This window comes from Hemicordylus capensis, chromosome 1, assembly GCF_027244095.1.
Source record: "Hemicordylus capensis ecotype Gifberg chromosome 1, rHemCap1.1.pri, whole genome shotgun sequence".
Taxonomy (NCBI): domain Eukaryota; kingdom Metazoa; phylum Chordata; class Lepidosauria; order Squamata; family Cordylidae; genus Hemicordylus; species Hemicordylus capensis.
Genome location: NC_069657.1, coordinates 357,323,193 through 357,331,368, shown reverse-complemented (window position 1 = coordinate 357,331,368; position 8,176 = coordinate 357,323,193). Strand labels below are relative to the sequence as shown.

Sequence of the window (8,176 nt, the reverse complement as noted above, 5' to 3'; positions counted from 1 at the left end):
GACTTATTTAAGCAATTTTATCTATCTATCTATTTATTTATTTGTTGCATTTTTTTATACTGCCTTTCTGCCTTGACAAAGGCACCCAAAGCGGTTTACAACATAAGATTAATAAAATGTTGTCACAGGCTGTTGGTCTTTTCAGGAGCGGAGGACAAGAGCTCACTCGCCTGGGTGCCTCCTTTCTTGCCTTCCTCTCAGGGCACACAGGTCTTTCAGTACTCCTGGGAAGGGGTCATCACCAGGCTTGGTGAGGGGCAGCGGCAAAGGCAGCAGTGGCGGCCCCTGCCCGGCAGTCCATGGCCCCGGCAGCACTGTGGTTCCCTGCCCGCTCCTCTACCACTGCCACCACCTCCTCCTCCTGGCCACCGACTGAAGCGAAGCAGAAGATGATATCCGATGACAGATGTATCATTAACACAAAGAATGTAAAATTGTGAAACATAAATAAAAGGAGGCAACATTAGCAATTCAGGCACAGACATACAGACAATTATATGTAACTCAGACAACTTTATATAATAAATTCTTGGCTTTTGGTGACACTTGGTTACAGATGTGCAAGTCCTACTGTTGAGCAAAACCCTCCACTACAGTTCAGGTGTGCTCATGGTGGATTTATTATCTCAACAGAAAGCTTGGACTCATTCCTAGAATTTTCTACAGTTTAACAGCCATCCATCTTTCCAAACCTCTCTAAAACATTCCTAGAAAACATTCCTAGATGTCTAGCCACTTGATATAGCAAACACTATCAGTGATGGGACACTACAGACTGAAACATACACTAGACTTGTAACTGGAAACTCAGCTGGTGGCACATGACCCAGGCCATCCATGCCCTTCCCCACTTGGCACCCTAGGGAACCTCCTAGTTCTCCTAGTGGACAGGCCAACCCTGACAGGAATGAGCACCAATGAGAACAATCAAATTGCAAAAAGTGGGCAGATTTTTTTGTGGCAAATTCTTCTGGCCCAAGGCAACGGACTTCACAGTCAAACTCCTTCTAGGTGTTCCGCACATTCCTACCTTGCAAAAGAAACCAAATGACCATTTAGAATTCAGGTGATACTTGGTTATGGTTATGATACTTGGTTATATCACCTGTGATTCTGTATTTCTTTCAACAAGAGTGTTCTCTGAAAAGAAAAACTGGTAGGACACCTTTAAAAGCTGTGCTGGGGGAGGGGTGAAATTCATTATCTTGTTAAATGCAGAGGGCAATGGCTTGAGTGAGTTTCCCATATGTAATCAGCACTAAAGGGCATAATCCAACAATTATCAAAATAATTTCAGATTGGGAAAACTTGGAGGCTGGGCTAGCAATTTGGTTCAAGCAATGAAGAAACAAATTATGTGGATCTGGGAGATGGTCGTGCTCTCCTTGGCAACAGTGCATTTCTCTCATGATGTACATCATCCTTGGAGAAGAGAACCATTGCTTTACTGACTAAAATCCATCAGATCTGGCTGGCTTTTTCCAACAGCAGCCAGCCAGATGCTTCTGGAAGCTCACAAACAGGACATGGATAATTTCCATCTCCTATTTATCTGTAGCACTGGTAAATCACATATTTAGGTGGCCTACTAAACAAAAAACAAAAAAAAACACCCTGTCATTGTTGATCTTTTCACAGTCAGTAAGTATTCACAGATAACCACAACATATTGCTCACAGCTTTTTCTTCCAGAACATCCGGGTGGGTAGACTTTGATTAATAACTATATTAGACCCAGTCTTGCCAAGATACCAGGTGTTGGACTAGCAATCAAATAGCAGAAAAACCATGTATGGAATTACTCTCTCAGTAGCCAAGGAGCAGAAAGGAAATAATGGGTGTTCTGTTGCACAATTGCATTTGCACAGCTTTCCGACAGACAGAAACAGTCCTCTTGCACAACACCGTCGGCAGTGATTACACAGGTGCAGCAGCATGGGTGGTGCTCCAACCGCGTTGCCCTGTGTAGTATGTCAGTCATTCTCACATTTTAAACAAGTGCTGATGGGCACTATTTTAATAAAGAAACATTATCCATTTGTTTCCATGGGATTTGTGCATAACCCCTGCTAACTTGGCAAAGAGACACCTTTTAATGTGGTGATTCTCTTTATTTAGCAGGGGGAGGGTAACTGGCCCTATCCACCCCCAGAACAGTAATTCCAGTGACTGTTGCTGGTGTCTATCTTATGTTTCTTTTTAGATTGTGAGCCCTTTGGGGACAGGGATCCATCTTATTTATGTATTATTTCTCTGTGTAAACCGCCCTGAGCCATATTTGGAAGAGCGGTATAGAAATCGAATTAATATAATAATAAATAATCCAGCCACATCTGGGGGATGGCTTACTTTTTTGCCCCAGCCTCATTTTGAATAAAGCTTGAGGCAAGGAGTGCAAGGTGATTGGCTGATGGACCAGGAGGGGAGGGGATGAAAGGACTTCTCCCTCCCTGCCTGGGCATAGTGTGGGCACTTGCTAGTCACCCTTTGGGGGGCCAGATAGGGATTTTTGGCTTTCATCGAATTGACCTCTGATGGGGGTCTTTTTTGCCTGCCTTGCAGCATGTTCCTTAGTTAGGTTTCCTGGTCACAACTGCAGGTCCAATCCGTTATCAGGAAAAGTAACATTGGGCTAGTGAGCACCTTAAGACATGTGTTTGGCATCATGAGGAGTTCCTGTCAGTCCCTAGATTCTTTATGGTCAAGAAGGGCAGCATCAGCCATAGGGCCTCAATGCTGCTTGGAGCTAAGCTGTGTTGGCCTATCCATTTTAGGTTGGGACTCACTCCATTGGATCTTTAGTTACTGTATTGTAGGGGGTTTGGTCTTTGCTTTTGCATGTTTGATTAGCCCTCATCCTGAGTCATGATTTTGTACTCAAAAGTACTCTGATGTAGTCCCATGTGTTACATTTAATGTGCCGCAGAACACAGAATGTACAGTCATTTAATATTTCACTTCTGGGAAGTGCAGTGGTGACCCTTATCCCAAGCATGGTGTCCTGTGTGACAATGTAAGTTAGCTATGAAAAATGAGCATTTCAAAGCCTACACTAATGAGAATCTATGCTTCAACATTTCAATTCTCAACATTTCAGCTGAAAGAACAGACTGTGGGGCTACTCTCACAATCAACAAAAATTGGGCTAGGAGAGCCTAGCCTGATTTATGTTGATCGTGTAAATCACCAGGCTCGCAGGCGAGCCCGGTGGTTTACAAGCAGGTTACCTGCTCAAGTAGCCCTCCCTAAAGCCTGGGTTTGCGGAGCGAGCGCTTTCTGATTGTAAGTAGCCGCAGCGCAGCTCCGCGCCATGGCTACTCACCGCAGCTACTCACGAGGAGACCCGGGGGGGGTCCTTCCCAAGGCAGTCTTGGGAAAGAAAGACCTTGAGACGAGGCTAACTTGAAAATTACCTCTGGAGTCTACTTAGACTTCCCTAATATAGGGAAAGGCATGAGAAATTCACTTGGCAGCTGTTGAAGCTGAGGGCAACCATCCCACTGCCCGCTAAGTAACTGGTCCCCAATATGCCAACAAATGGAGAGTCCATGATCCCATGAGACTCCTGAGCATGTTAAGAGTGAGACCTACAAGCCTGTGGTCTCAGAATTAAGCAGAGAGGCCCACAGAAGAGCAGTGCTAGCAACAGAGAAACACCTTTAAAAGGAGGCAGGCAGGTCCTACATGCTCCTCTGGTGACCCGCCACTGCCCCACACCACCCCATTGTGGTGTTGTCTTTCTTTAAATCTGACTTGAAAGCAGCTTGACAGCAGCTGCTGTCCCATTTAAACTGCCACGCCACACTGATGGGATGCTGTTCCCAGCAACCCTCCCACAGCATGCAAACAAATGGGGTAGACACATGTGCCTACCCCATTTGCATGCATTCCTCCTTTATAAGGGACTCCTCACCCCGCACTGAAATATTCAGCTGAAGGAGGCCTAATTGTTTCAGCACTTCCCCAAAGAGGAGCCAAAACAACTGGAGCACATCCCTATCTGGGAGTGTAGTGGTTTGCTGGTTTTCACACATTTAGGCTGCTGAGGATAGAAATTTACCCCCTAAGTTGTGGTCCTTTCCTTCCAATGATGCCTCATGTCTTTATTGGTCTGGGTACAATTGATTGGGCCACTAGATTTTTTTAAAGCAAACATTTGCAACAATATGTTGTGTTAGGCTATATTCTACTACTTCAGTTTTGGAATGAATTTGAACATTTTCCTTGTGCTGCCTTCATTATATATGTGTTAATGTAAAATTATCATTATTCTGTTATGGATACAAACTCTACAGAAAGGACAGAAAGACAGGGAGAAGCAGATTGTGGGTGGAGCAGAACTGTATGTTAAAGAAGGCATAGAATCCAATAAGCTAGAAAATCTAGGAGGACCAGAGTCCTCTCCACAGAATCATTATGGGCGACAATATGAAGACTGAAATGAAATGTGTTGCTAGGGACATGCTATTGCCCTCCGGATCAAAATGCTGAGAGTGACCTAGAGTTGGAGAAGCAAATCAGAGAGGTGTCAAAAAGAATCAGAGCTGTAATAATGGGTGACTTCAATTACCCTCACATAGAATGGGCAAATTCACGTGTGGGTATGGACAGCCAGATATCTAGACATTCTAAATGAATGCGCCTTAGAACAGTCCAGCTTGAGGGTGAGCCCTCAGACCAGCTTGGCTCAATAGCAAATTGGTTCAAGGTCTTGCCAGTGTGCACATCCCTACACACTGTAGAACTGGAAAAAGTGCAGAAGAGATCAGGGGCCTGGAGCACCTTCCTCATGAGGCAAGATTATAGCATCTGGAGCTTTTTAGTTTGGAAAAGAGGCAACTATGGGGAGACATGATAAAGGTGTATAAAATTATGCATGGAGTAGAGAGAGTGGACAGAGAGAAATTTTTCTTCCGCTCTTACAACACAAGAACCAGGCATCATTCCAGGACACTGAGGGCCGGAAAATTTAGGACCAACAAAAGGAAGTACTTTTTCCACTTAGCGTAGAATTAATCTATGGAATTCTTTGCCATGGGATGTGATAATGGCCACTAGCTTGGAGAAAAGGTCTAGGTGGCCAAATGTCACCTACATTCTCAGAGGCAAGATGCCTCTAAATACCAGTTGCAGGGGAGCAACAGCAAGCAGGAGGGCATGTCCTCACCTCTTTCCTGTGTGCTTCTCAGAGGGATCTGGTGGGCCAATGTGTGAAAAAGGATGTTGGACTAGATAGGCCTTGGGCCTGATCCAGCCATGCTATTCTTCTGTTCTTAGCATAAGCAATTTTTAGTTCACTTACAAATTGGGAAATATACATGAAGCTGTAAGAATATTTGCAAGTACATTTGAAGAAAGAGCAGATGTAGAAAATATCTTCCTGATTTTTATTTTTTTATTTTCTTGCTGATTCTGAAGAAATAGAAATATTAGACCACATAAACCACTACTGAGCATGGCAAAGAGGGAAAATGGATACATACATGGATTTGGAAAATAGATAGGAGAGGTCTTTTATAGGTACAGAGATTACAAATCAGCAATTAATATGCAAACTAATCTCCAGAGAATTCAAATACTTTTTGCTTCACTAGCATTTCTATTCAGTTCATCACAATCTTTTATTCCAAAACTCCCAAGGCAAAGAATAAAGAATTCAAAAGGCTGAAAGACAAAAGCAGAGAAGAGAAAAGGAATATTGAGATCAAGGGACAATCAATGGAAGAAAATGTGGTCATTAATTTATCTAATTAGACTGTGAGGAACAAAAAAAGGTGGGATTATTCCAAATGGAGATTCCTTTGACTCAACCATGCTGTTTTAACCTATTTTAACTTTTTTCAATTTATTTTTAAGTGATCTTATTAAATGGGCTTTGCAGTGTTAATCCATGCAATCAGCACAACAAATCCTGCAATCCCCTATAGAGAGAAAAGGGTTTAGATGACCTGAAAAGGGAAGAGTAAACTTTTACTATGTAACCTCATGGTCTTCAAGCACATATATATCATACATTATTCTGCAAAAAATATGCATGTTGGAGCATAAATAAAATCGTACAAATAAAAATGCCCATTTCATGAAAACATTTCAGATTACCAAAAGAAAATGGAACCCTGCTATGGTGATGTACTGACTGGATTTTAGAAAGTTACCACACACAGAGGAGATCCGTAAGAGCTGGCAGCTATTTGAATGTGTATCAATTATTCATATCTGGGTAGCTCAGCCTACAAGCAAAAAAAGAGTTAAAGGCCAGGTTTGTCCATATCTTTGTGAAGGCAACGATTGCCTTTCCAAGAAACTTCACTTAGAACCAAACTACATGTGACATCAAGCATATAATAGGTCCCTGTGTGCTTAGCTTTTGTTTCATAAATAACAGCCATGGGTAGGCAGAATCGGGATTAGGAACACAGAAAGCTGCCTAATACCATGCCATACCTGCTGGCAGGTCAGCAGGCTGTTCCAGGGGAAGGGTGGTAAGAAATCTAATAGCTGTCCCCCTTTCCAGCTGTCCTGCCAGCTCTTTGACCTCAGGGAGCACTGCCAACATCCCACATAACCTTACCTTTCTCCTCTGCAATGCCAGGTCGGTCCAAAATAAATCAGAACTCATCCATGATTTGATCATGGATGAAGGGGCCGACCTGATGTGTATTACTGAGACTTGGTTGGGGGAGGCTAGTGGTCCAGTTTGGTCCCAGCTTCTCCTGCCAGGATATTCTGTAGAGGAGCAGGTGAGGGGAGGTGGGCGGGGACGTGGAGTGGCTGTGGTCTATAAGGATAACATCTCCCTTACCAGGGTCCCTGATAGGGTATCGGACCATATCGAATGTGTGTACTTGAGTTTGGGGACCAGGGATAGATTGGGACTTCTGTTGGTGTACCGATAGCCCCGCTGCCCAGCGGAATCCCTTACTGAGCTCATGGACCTGGTCGTGGAACTTGCGTCGGAGTCTCCCAGACTTTTGGTGCTAGGGGACTTCAATGTTCATTTTGGGACCAATTTGTCCGGGGCAGCTCAGGAGTTCATAGCGGCCATGACGACTATGGGCCTATCCCAAGCAGTCTCTGGATCGATGCATATTGCAGGTCACACGCTTGATTTGGTCTTTTATTCTGATCAGGGTGGTGTTCCATGGGTGGGGACTCCTACGATCTCCACGTTGTCATGGACGGACCACCATCTGGTTAAGGTTGGATTTACAACCGCTTTCCACTTTCGCAGGGGTGAGGGGCCTATTAGAATGGTCCGCCCGAAGAGGTTACTGGATCCGGTAGGATTCCAAGAAGCCTTGGAGGGGTTTAATGTTGGCTCTGCTGGTGATCCTGTTGATGCCCTGGTTGAGAACTGGAACAACTTGCTCACCAGGGCAGTAGACACGATTGCTCCTAAGCATCCCCTCCGACCTGCTTCAAAATTGGCGCCTTGGTATACGGAAGATCTACGGGGGCTGAAGTGGCAAGGTAGGCGACTGGAGCGCAAGTGGAGAAAAACTCAACTCGAATCCAACAGATTACGACATAGAGCACATTTAAAGATCTATGCTCAGGCGATACATGCGGCAAAGAAGCGGTTCTTTTCTGCCCGTATTGCCTCTGCGAGTTCACGTCCAGCGGAATTGTTCAGGGTTGTGAGGGGACTAGTATCTGCTCCCTCTCCCTTGAACCAGAATTTGGAGGCATCAGTTACCCGCTGTGGTGTGTTTAATGAATTTTTCACAGACAAAATCTCTCGGGTTCGGGCCGACCTAGATGGAGACACCACAATTAATTTGATGTCTGAACTGGAGGTGTCCGACAACTCCTTATACGATCCAACTGGATCAATTTCTGTTTGTGACTCCTGATGATGTGGACAAGCTGCTTGGAGTGGTGAGGCCTACCACTTGTCCTCTTGATCCTTGTCCAACATGGCTTGTTCTATCTAGCAGGAAGGCTGTTGTAGGCGGCCTGGTAGAAATCATAAATGCTTCTCTGAGGGAGGGCAGGATGCCTCCTTGTCTCCTCCTGCCTCCTGCAATTATTAGACCTCTTCTAAAGAAGCCTGCATTAGATCCCTCAGAGTTGAGCAATTATAGGCCAGTTTCCAAAATCCCGTGGCTGGGCAAGGTAATTGAGAGGGTGGTGGCCTCTCAGCTCCAGATGGTCTTGGAGGAAACTGATTATCTAG

General features: G+C 44.6%; 1 long non-coding RNA gene across 1 annotated transcript in view; it reads right to left on the bottom strand.

The window, feature by feature from the left end:
* Positions 1-263: 263 nt before the first annotated feature.
* LOC128346782 (uncharacterized) overlaps positions 264-8,176 on the bottom strand; it is a 30,715-nt gene continuing 22,802 nt past the window's right edge. The window contains exon 3 of the long non-coding RNA XR_008317211.1: positions 264-372. This is a non-coding gene — a long non-coding RNA (uncharacterized LOC128346782). The remainder of the gene's footprint in view (positions 373-8,176) is intronic.